General features: G+C 44.6%; 1 long non-coding RNA gene across 1 annotated transcript in view; it reads right to left on the bottom strand.

The window, feature by feature from the left end:
• Positions 1-251: 251 nt before the first annotated feature.
• Positions 252-7,425, bottom strand: part of LOC139084715 (uncharacterized) — a 52,087-nt gene continuing 44,913 nt past the window's right edge. The window contains exon 3 of the long non-coding RNA XR_011542364.1: positions 252-1,638. This is a non-coding gene — a long non-coding RNA (uncharacterized lncRNA). The remainder of the gene's footprint in view (positions 1,639-7,425) is intronic.

Raw genomic sequence — 7,425 nt, 5'->3', positions numbered from 1 at the left:
CTGAATTATATTTAGCTCATACAAACTCTACTGCACAATTATGTTGTAAAGAGGAATTAGGTTTTATCTTTAAGTTGTTATTATAGCCTTGTGAAAAGGTGAACATTGAGAATAACTATAAAGTAGTAGTGTATTGTAATATTACTTTTGCTACCCTTTTTTTTTAAACTGTGGTGCATGGCCTGGAACAGACTGACACGTGGTAGGTGTATCCGTCAGGGTCTGTATAAAAAACAGATGGCACACTCAAATTAGATAATTAGAGGAGCGTTTAATAAAGGGACTATTTACGAAGGTTTGGGTAGGGTGTAGGGAAACCAGAGGGATAGTGTGGTACCCAGGGGGCTAGTAATAGCTGGGATCTTTACCATTCCTAGATCTGAAAGTGAAGGGAGGGAGAAGATACAGAACCCAGAAAGAGAGTTGTGTGGAGAGAGCTGCCTTGAGAAGGAGCAGTGACCTTTTATCAAAAGACAAAACCAACCTCAGGCGTTGTGGGGCAGGGAGGGAACTGGGGGAATAAGTACTTCAGCCTCACTCTCCCTCTGCCCTCCAATCTTCGGCTGCTGCTTCCCATTGGCTGTACCCAGATGGAAACTAGAGGGCAAAGGAGTGAGTCGATGATGTAGTCCATATGGGTCAGCACCCCAGGGCAAAGAGCAGGATGGATGGAAAAGCGGATCAGCAGGGGCAAATGGAAAATATCTGGTACAGTAGGCTTCATTTCCATGTTGAATAAAGACATATAAATCTTAGTATCTTAGACAGTGAAACCTTTAGGAATGGCTCTATGGCAGTAGGTTCGCGGTTATCATTTGTTCATTCTTCAGACCAACTGAACATATTATAAAAAGTATTGTGCTGGGCATTTTGAGAGAAGCTCAGCAATGGCAAAAGAATCTCAGAAATGCAATGAGCTCTCCTTCCTGAGGCGTGTATTTTTAAGAATACATCCTCACTCTATCAAAACACTTGTTTAGAGCTCTGAATAGTAAACATGACCCCACAGGTCTCAAAATTAGATGCTGCTTCCCGAGAAGCAAGAGAGTTCAGTTCAGTCAAAGACCCAGGTTCTGAATCCTGTGGCTGACAACTGGCAGTTAATGTTTCTTGCCATGTTGGTACCTTTTAGGTAGGAGCTGAACAGTCATTTTTCAGGCAAGGGGACCAGACTAGGATTTATCAGTGCATCTCTGGAAATTAGACTTGCTCTTATGAATGGAGTCGATTGTGGTCTCACATTTTCTGAGTCTGTGAAATCATTCCCCTCTTTAACGAGGTCCTCTTGGAAGAGGAGGGAACGGGTCTCCTTTAGTGACATGACTCTGACAAGCAAATCAATTCGTTCCATTTGTTTCCTCTTTGCAAACAGCAATCCTCGAGCGTTACATAATCTAATCTTCATGCCTCGCTGGTTTGTTCTGTCCTCCTGAGGAATTGGCAGATGGTGCCAGTGCGGAGACCCGCGCACACGCCTCGCAAGCCTCATGGTAACAGGAGAGTTGCTCACAGTGTCTGTCTCTTTGCTGTGGGGTCCCTTGCTGGCATTTGTTTCCCTGGATCAGCTTGCTCTTTAGCATTCCTCAGGCACCAGTGGCTTTTTGCCTTGGGCTCTCATTCCAAGATTAATTGGAAATGCTGAAAGCAGATAAAAAGAGAACAGAAAGTGAAGTTGAAAGGGCAGAGAATTTGCCGGATCTTTTCTAAAAGCCCTCCTCCATTGAAGGTTGAGTGTCTTTGGAGATTTTAGCTCCAGACCTTCGACTTCCTCATCCAGCCTGGTCCCCATAAACATCCTTGTTGCTGGGTTACATATAGCCGAGGGACAGGGCTGGCTGTGTCAGAGCTGGGAGAGGAGAGATCTGCTTGCTAAGGCCTCTGAATTTCTCTCTCTTACAGTGAGTTGCATACCTGCAGGAAGGATTGTTCCCCACACAGGGAGGGCAGTTGCCTGAAATCCACCTTCAGGTCAGTGATGTCACCCTTGCTAAAGGAAAATTATCTGAGACCTGTGTAAGGTGAGGAGCCTCCAGGCAGGGCCCTGTCAGCCAGAACCACAATGTCTAGATGTCTGGGCAAAGACACTGCCTATACATCTCATCTAAAAACCCGGAAGTGGCAGCTTCCTAGGAAGCAGAGGCTTCTTGGACATCCCATGGTGGGGATAGTTCCACTAATGCTTAGGACCGGAAATCAGCTGACATGCTCTGGGATTGCCTTTCAATTGTTAAAATACTGAAATATAGTTGTATCTTTGAGCTCCCAAGTGCCTCTCATCCCTGTGCTAATACTTTAGTCCGTTGAGAGGGTCTTATTTTAGGTAGTTTCATGAGTAGCTCTACCTTTCCATGCAGCACCGTGTGCTTCCTTTGCCAAACCCACTTTGTTTCCAACTGTGCGGTACCAGGAGGTCTGCTTGGTGTAGGACCAGGCACAACTCCAAGTGCCACAGATGTAACCGCCCTGCTCACAGACTGCACTGTTGGCTGACTCTGATTTTGGATGGAACCTCCAGGCAATTAAAACATAGAACCCTCCTGCCTGTGGCAAAAACATGCCCGGTTCTTAAAGGTCACATGTCCCTTTATGCTGGCTGGTCACTCAGGATCCAGGTTGTATATACATACAGCAGAAATGATCTGTCTGAAGGAGACAAGCAAAACAAACCAGATAGAATCTTCTTTCAATTCCATTTCCCCGCACTGAGTCCAAGCATAGGGGACTAATTTCCATAAATAACATTTGCTTTCTTTTAAGTTGTTATTCATTCACTAAACATTAGGTGAGCACCTACTATGCTATTATGTGTCAGTCACTGTGCTAGGTGCTGGATATCCAGTAGTGAATAAAACAGACCCTGTCTCTGCTTTCATGGAACACACAGTCTAGTGGGGAAGACTGATAATGAAGGAGGCCACCGTGGTTAGAGTGTCATTAGGTCATCTGAACATGGGTTGCATTTCAGCTAATGGAAACTGCATGGATGTCATGGTGACTTCCGGTGTGTTGTATACTGTATTTCCACTGCTGGAGGGCAGGGTGTGGGGCATCAGTATTAAAGGAGTAATGCATGGTGGGGAGGGGGTGGTCATCACTTCCTGCATCCAGTCCAGATCTCAGAGAGGCTGAGAACTGCTCTGGATTGGGGAGAGAAAGGGAGGAATATTCTGAATGAGAAGGATGATGATGGGATGTTCTAATATTTGGAGATCAGATATGCTGTTCTTAAAAGAAGATGGTAACTTCTGACCAATCAGTCATCTGTAGGGGATAGGATTTCCCTCATCTATGCTTTTTCTCTCCTTTGCCCTTGAAACCAGGACACAAATAGAGACATAAGTTGCTAGCTAGGATGAGGGGTACAAACTGTACCCACAAAACCATGGATCGTTAATGGCCTACACAGGAATCAGCTCATGACCACACCTCACTGTCAGAGCCTCTTACCAACTGAGTTCAGTCGCCACTATTTTAAAATCGTAATTATGTCCCTAAGACAGCCTAGTAGTTGTTTCTCCTTGTCAGCATTAATCATTTTTGCTCTGTCCTGTTTGATTTTTCTTTTTATTGAGTTATAATTTATACAGAGTGAAACGTACAGTCTTAAGTGGACAGTTCATGTGCGTGAATATATTCTTGTAACCCACATCCCTTTTCATTTTATTTTAAAAATCTTGGAATCCTCTTAAGTGATGAACATTTGGGTCCAAAGGCAGATTTCTGGAAAGGAATCCCCTATTCAGTCCACTGACTGCCCTCTCCCCCCTAAAAAAAATTCTCATCCAGTCCTTTCATGAGTTCCCCAATCACCACAGGGGACTTAAAGCCATAAGAACATTTTGTAATCCCAGCTTTCTGAAGCCTCACAGAGAGATTTTGTTATCTGAAAACAAGGGAGAGATTAAGTGCGGAATTTGATTCTGACAACCCCAGAAAGGAATGAGCCAGACGAGAAAAGACGTGGAGAATGAATTCAAGCACCGCTGTGCACACGCTCCACAACCTTTTTCAAGACTCTAAACATGACATACAGTCCCGGGCAGGAAAGAGCAGTTTTTAGAGGAGTCTGCTACAGGGACATGACCTTATCAAACTGAGGTATGTTAAATGAGAGATCTGGGTACATTTTAAGAACTTTGCCCTTAACCTTGCCTTGCTCCTTCTGAATGGATTCTCTTAGAAATGAGAGATCAAGACAGCGAAATACACTGTTCTCTCTGGACTGACATCATGGTCCCAGACCCATCTTCTCTCCTTAACTGCCCTTATGTGCTAGGGTGTCTTGCCAGCATTCTTCTTTTGCATAACTTTCACCACGGGTTATACAACATGTAATTATTTAATAATCACGATTTGTACAACACTTAAAGGCGAGTGAGAAGCTTTATGTGAAAATGCTTTGAAAGCTATGAAGGTATAAATAATCCAAAAGGATTATTTAAAAATTATTTCTACGTGGCAGGATACTTTGCAGTAACCATATTCCCATTATATCTCACAATCAGTGAGGCAAGCTATTCTCATTTTGCACATCCAGAACTTTGCATGTCATAACGATGGTGTTTCTGAACTATTTCCTGAATCTGACCCAGCCTCTGCCTTTAGTCCTTATCTCCTCCCCACCAAACTTGAAATCCATAAAGAAATGCATGATGTTCACTTACTTCCTGCTCTATTCCCAATGCCTAGCACATGATAGGCACTCAAGCATTTTTGTTAAATGAATGAACCTAATTTCCCAATTAGTCTTGCCTTTAGTGTCCTTCTAATCTACTCCACAATGCATCAGCCTTATCTCCAAAAACACAGTTCTGCTAATGTCCCGTATACACTCATAAAACCTTCAAGGACTCTCTATATCATCTATAGAATAAAGGACAGACTCCTGAATATCACATTCAAGATCCTTCAGTCTAGTTCAGACTGGTCTTCCAGCCCTTGTCCCTGCCCACCCCACCCCTCCAAACACGCTGTGCTGGTTCACACTCCCAAGCCTTCAGCTAAGCTGTCTCTGCTGCCTGGAGTGACCTTCCTTTTATCTTTCTTATGCATCTGGTGGAATCTTACTTCTTCAACATGCAGCCCAAATGTCACCTTCTCTGGCACCTTCTCCACTCCCCTAAAGGTTCTGCTTTGGTGCTCCCATATAACCTTCCTTGTCATTCCATTATTGCATGTTTCCCATTATATTATAGTGGGTTTTATCTTCCTTTTTTTTTTTTTAATTCTTTGAGAGCAGGGACTGAATCTTACCGTAATTCTTTAACCATCTCCCGAATCTGACTACTTCTTACCACCTGCCCCACTAACACTAGTCCAAGCCACTATCCTCTCTCACCTGTTCCATGCGACAGCACCTGACTGGCTCCATGTTGCCACACTGCCATCCAACAGTGAACTTGCTGCCAAGCAGCCAATGATCCTTTAACGATGTAAACAGCCATGTGCCACTCCTCTACCACAAACCTGCTAGTGGTTTCTCTTCACATTTAGAAAAAACCCAGCACCCTTGACTCTGGCCCCTGCCTTCCTCTCCAGTTTCATCTGGATCACTCTCCCCCTGCACACTCCAGTCCTACTTGTGTCTTTGCTTCTGTTTGAATATGCCAAGCTGTTCCCTCCTCAGGACTTCTGAACTGTCGCCCCTCTGCCAGGAAAGCTCTTCCCCCACATATTTCCATGGCTTTCTCCCTTACATCATTGGGGTCTCTGCTCAAAAGTCCCCTCCTCAGAGAGGCCTTCCCTAATCACCGTCTCAAAGGGCACCCTCCATTAAGCCCTTCTCTCTCACCTGCTTTATTTCTCCTCCTGGCACTAAATACCACAAATTTGTCACCATTGATTTCCCATGCATTTATATAGTTGTTTATTTGCGGCTGAGGAAAGAGACTTTGTTTTGTTCTCCACGATGTCCCTGGTTCCTAGAACAGTGCCTGATAAATAACAGGCACTCAAGTATTTGTTGGATAAATGGATGAATCTTTGTTTCCCAGGTGCCTAACACAGTACTTGGTTCTAGAAAGGTCTGTTAAGTGAATGACCAAATTCACAAATTTTACAAATGAAATGGCATCTGGCGTATATCCAGGATTATCCAGGATCTGAGCACAAGTCTTTCATCCATTGGCTCCATGAACATAATCTTGATTTCTTTTCTTTACTCTAATATCATAGGTGATGTAACCAGGTTCTTCACTTTTTCAGAAACTGATGGAGGTCTTGCCCAAGAATATTTAGGGAATTTCAGAAAGATAAGCAAGAGTGGCCCAGGGATTTAGAATACCCTTCAGCCCATTGTCTCTCATCGGCTCCTAAAGGATTCTGACAAGGTACTTTATCTTCTGTGATTTATGCAGAATGTACATTGTGGTTAATCTTGCTGAACACTGATTATTCTGAGGGCTGGAAAGGTAGGATTGAATGACCCCAAACTCTGAGAGGGTGGACCCCTTCATGTCCCAGTGGACATGGCATGAGGCTCCAGGGCTGCTGCACCCCCGCCTACCTTGGGATTTGTGCTTGAGGCACCTGAGTGGCTTTGATATGGCAATTCAGTCCCTTATAGTAGATAGGAGCCAGGGCACAATTTGCCATACTTCACTTGTTCACTTTGGCCCCTGGGCAGTTGCTTTCCCTGCCTAGCCTGTTTTTCTTAATTCCTTGCATATGGGTATGTAAAAAAAGCAGTGTAGAGAAGGGCGGACCCTTGGCATGAGTGAGGTGTAGCATATTGGCAATCTGTCCATCTATCCTTCTGTTGAGGCTAAGTGGTGACCAGACTTTCCCTGTTCTCATGCATGGATGGCATCAGGGCCCGAGACCAGAACAAGGAGAGCCTGGGAAGTTTACAGCCAACCCTGCTGCAAGTCTTAACCATCCCATTACTAAGCAAGAGTGGTAGATGGGGCCTTATAAGGTGCAGAGGGAAGAGAACTAGTTTAAGTGCCCTGTTCCAAGCACACAGTGAGGCCTTTACGTGCATGGTGTCGTTGGATGGGACCAAGAAGTTACTTGGGATTATTATCTGCATTTTACAGAAAAAGAAAACAAGATTCAGAAAGGTTGATGACACTTGCCCAAGTTACCCAGATGGTAAGTGTCAGAGCTGGGATTTGAGATTCAAACCAGGCCTATGCGACTCCCTAGCTGCCTACCAAGAACAGGAATTTCTCTAACATCTAGAAGGGCATAAAGGTGAGAGGGGGGACAAGAGGTAGAGGGGCAGCAAATGGGTCCTACCTGAGACTTGATCATCACCAGGCCCTGCAAAGTCCAGGTTATACAGATGCCACCTGGCTTCTGTTGTGAGAACTGAAAATTCTGTGGCTGGTTTACCAGGGTCATCCTGGTCCCACTCCATGGTTCTGGGAGTCGATGAAGAGCTCCGCAGAGTGAAGCCTTTCCTTCCCGCGATGTCCTTCCATG

The sequence above is a fragment of the Equus przewalskii genome, chromosome 7 (assembly GCF_037783145.1).
Source record: "Equus przewalskii isolate Varuska chromosome 7, EquPr2, whole genome shotgun sequence".
NCBI classification, from domain to species: Eukaryota; Metazoa; Chordata; class Mammalia; order Perissodactyla; family Equidae; genus Equus; species Equus przewalskii.
The sequence above is the reverse complement of the archived record's forward strand: the minus strand, read 5'-3'. Positions and strand labels throughout refer to the sequence as shown.